This window comes from Nematolebias whitei, chromosome 4 (genome assembly GCF_014905685.2).
Source record: "Nematolebias whitei isolate Nwh7 chromosome 4, NemWhi1, whole genome shotgun sequence".
NCBI classification, from domain to species: Eukaryota; Metazoa; Chordata; class Actinopteri; order Cyprinodontiformes; family Rivulidae; genus Nematolebias; species Nematolebias whitei.
This window is the reverse complement of record NC_056501.1, coordinates 41,853,671-41,857,870: the sequence shown is the minus strand read 5'-3', so window position 1 is coordinate 41,857,870 and position 4,200 is coordinate 41,853,671. Positions and strand designations below refer to the sequence as shown.

General features: G+C 41.9%; 1 protein-coding gene across 1 annotated transcript in view; it reads right to left on the bottom strand.

Annotated features, from left to right (window-relative positions):
* LOC119408305 (proline-rich protein 36-like) overlaps window positions 1-4,200 on the bottom strand; it is a 54,981-nt gene that overhangs the window by 1,511 nt on the left and 49,270 nt on the right. The gene's annotated exons all lie outside the window — the stretch shown is intronic.

Genomic DNA, 4,200 nt, shown 5'->3' with positions numbered 1-4,200 from the left:
GAAAATGTCACAAGTTTCCCGCTGCAAAGGTGAAATAGATGTGCTTAAAAAAGATCTGGAAGAACTCAGAATTGATAAAAAAGCATTACTGGGGCTAGTTATGCGTTTACAAAGTGAATGTCAAACCTCCCAGGAACGCTTAAAAGCATGTGAGGAGAAGCTAAGAGCAGCAACAAATAAAAGTTCTTAAGTGGGGTGAGGTGGTCTGGAATCCAGAGAAGACCTTGAACAGTGTTGGGATAATCCACCAAAACCTCCAAAAATCTTTTACAGACCTGGTGCTTTTAGACTCATCCATCCACCCTCACCTAAAGTGGTAGGAACAGACCTGAACAGGCCTCCTCCACCAAACATTAAAAAGTGTGCTATAAATGTGTTCGAGGCACGTTCTCATGCTAAGACGCCCATAGAGGTGTTTCCTGGTGTAAAGGTTAAACCCCACTCCCCAGAAATGGAAGGAAGGCGTGCGACGCCACCTCCTCCTAAAACAGGCGAGGAAAGGCAGTATTTTCAAACTAACAAACCACGTGATGAAGGTGCACGCTGGGATAAAAAGGCTCCTCTTTCAGAGGATGAACGTGCTTATCGTATATGGGGCATGCGTAGGACGCAAAGATATGGGATCCAAGAGGACCCATATTGTCAGGGGATGTCCGGAAAGGAACCCCCAAAAGACGTACCTAAACCTCCCCCACCTTGGACGGAACGAACCGAGGCGATAAAATCACAAAGGTCCCAGGAGCAAAGCCCTAAACCTCTGAGCTCGGAGGAGACAGAGGAAATACAAAGGTTTTTAGACACTTTGATACACGCTGAAATGGGAACCCAACCAGGAGCACTGTGTAGTGATGCGATCGCTACTAACTCTGAAGGCGCGAATGACAACATTACAGATGTCGGTGGAACACACCAAGACATTGCTGTTGCTGCCTCCAACAACCCCTCATCGGACGAAGGGGGGATAAACTCACACACAAACGATGATGAGTCATCGCAAACTGAAAACTCAGAAACTGATTTTCATGATTTTGAACTAGGCATTCTAGTTCTGGGAGGACTCCCAGATAACCTGGTACTGAGTCAAGAAGCTGGGCCAGTATGTTTCACGAAACCATCACAGGCCATCGCTCTTTTCTCAAACAATGACGTCGACCAAGGACCACAAACCTATGGTGCCTTGCCCATAGACAGGTCCGACGACTCAGAAAAGGATTCGTTGGAGCTCCCCATGGAGCAAGAACCCTCATCAGTCTCATCACAGATTGAACAGGTGGTCGCCCAAGCCGACACTCTGACATCTGATGAAGAAAGAGACAAACTTCGCCAAGTTCTTTTAAAATATGAAAAGTCATTTTCACCTGACCCAGACATCATCCAACTTCAGAAGTTGGATGATCCTGCAACTAAATCGATGATACTGTATCTGACTGACCCAGACAAATACACTCCATCGAAAGGTAACCTGGATTCCAATCCAGACCTAAAAGTCCTCTTTCAGCTGCGCAAACAGTTAAAACTACTCAAGGACAGCCTAACTTTAGCTCATGGAGCGACGTCCTCACCCGTGTTCGCGGTCTCCCATGACCGAAGGGGGGTGACGCCAGTTAGGATAATGCTACCAGACGCGATAACATGATCAAATCTGACATTCAGAGTGAGTGGCGCACCGAAACGTCGTTTTCTAGTTGCTTAATCACTGCTTTTGTCAATGTTGAAACGTTGTTTAACTGGTTGCTTAGTCACTGTTTTTGTCGATGTTGAGACATCGTTTAATTGGTTTTTGGTATTGTTTTCGAACACCCCAGGCAAGAATGAATTTTGTTGTGTAGTTAAGTTAGAGACTAAGAGGCCTTTAACCATGCCAACCTTTGCGGAGTCAATGTATATTATTGCTACCTTAAGTACCATATTCTACATTGATCTCACAACGCTTAAGCCGAACCTACTCGAACAATTCTATTCGGGGGGGTAGCTAATTCTTTTTGATAAGTCTCGCCATAGACTTCCAAAAACATTTATGGGGAAACCAAACACCCAATCTCAAGTCGTTCGTCTAAAAGACAACAGACAATTGCACCAAACTATATTTTACCATGTAAAGCTAACTTAAACCAAGTTAGAAATGGAAAAATAGTTTGGAACCCTTTTCTATAGGTATAAACCCCTGTAGTTACCCTTTTTCAGCATGTTCCACCCCTTAACTGGTAGTTGTAGCTGTTCCCAACCATAATAGCTTACACACCAGGTGCATATAGTTTAAGGCCTTATGTAAAATCCCCTTCATAAGCCCACCTTAAACCACATAATTGCATGACACATTTGAACCAGAACGGCACAGACTGGACGTCGACCAGAGACGACCTTTGCTGGAGGCGACCTGCAATCCTGACGTTGGTCTCCACTCTTCATCCAGTGGCCGCATCTTCAGTTCAATCCAAGGGTACCCCTCTGTATGCTGATTAATCAACACTTCCAATCGTTGTGGATTTACCGTTGTGGATTATATGACTTTTTCCAGTGGATTACAGACTCTGTTTCCAAGGGGTTAAAGCATTGCTACAATGGAATTACCAACAACATTATGGAATTATCATCAACACAATGGAATTACCAAGAACATTGTGGAATTACCTTGACTTTGTTTTCCTTGCTGGATTACTTTTGACTTTTGTTTTCCTTGCTGGATTACTTTTGACTTTGGTCTTCCTTGCTGGATTACATCAAGCTCAAGGACACTTGAAGGTGTAAGTTCACGGTTGGAATTCATCCCCATGGACAGGCGATGATTTCCAAAGGGGGGACTGTAGTGGACTAGGCCTATGTCAAATCTGACCAGATGGACAGAAACTGTTATTTCATTGATCTGCATCCAGAAATACAGTTTGACCCATCCTGAGACTTTCTTTCTTGAATTAATCAAGTAGAAATGACAATTCTCTATGATCATTACTATTTTACAAATGTTTTGATAATCAAATTGTGTTAGTTCAAACAATGTTTACAGGTTGAAGAGAACTACTCATTTTTATTTTACATAAACAGTAAGTAATGATTTTTATTCCTCATTCAAAGAAGAAATCAGGTTAATATGCATTTCTTGATTTTCTGTCTTCAATGAGCAAATTTGTAAGTGTGTTAGAGTTCGAGGTTCGGTCAACTAAAAAGTTTACTGAAAAGAAATATCATGTTTAACTTTCACAGAAGATACTAGGTGAATTGACTCCACGAAGTCTGAATTTCTCCAACAAACTTTCTGTCTGTTTTAAACAATCTTAATCTCTATCCTTGACTTTCCATAACACCTTACATCACAAACCACACCTCTGTTCTGGTCCATCGACCAATCAAAAAGCTCTCAAATGACCCGGAAGTCGAACCCATTTAAATGTGGCAACTTCCCGGTTCTCTGAGTCTGTGTCGAGATGAGTCGAGACGAGATGAGAAGAGCTTAAAAGAGTAGAGCTCTGAAGGAATTCAGAGTTCTTGAATCCAGAATGCAGAGACGATTTTGGGAATTATAACTTCTGTTTGGATAACCTCACACGACTCCTAAGGGTTCTTAGCTGTCCTCACGGAGACGCTGAAAAAGAGTCAAAAGGAGAACTCTACACCGACGCTGATTCTACCAATCTGCCAGGTAAAAGTTCTATTTCGACCAAGCGTACCATGGGCCAAGCTGATTTTCCAAAGAGCGTGTTGTTCTGGTACTACAGATAAATTCCCTCACACATCTCTCTAAAGATAAATCTCCATTTTCCATCTTTAAACTTTCCTTTCTGCTAGAAAATTAATCCAGATGTTTTCATTAATGTCTGTGGTGATGCAACGGAAAATCATGGCCGTATGGTTTTCCTGATTGTAAAACTGATTAACCAATGTCTGCCGTTTTAGCTGAAAAGTGAAAACAATCGCCGTATTGTTCTCACTTCCTATAAACTATGCTGTTGTTATTTTCATATTTTGCCAAATTAATGTAAATGTTTGATGTTAAACTTTGATTCTGTAAATAAATGACCGCATTCATTTTGATGGGTCAAAGATAAATAACGTCTCTCGTTACATTTCTGTTAAATTCAATGCACGACATTTATACAGTTCAGAAAAATGAAGAACCCGTAAAATGTATGAATATATCCAGTATATGTCATACTACACCCGCCTTCGACTCTTCGGCTGCAGAGCCCGTCTCTGACCCATCAC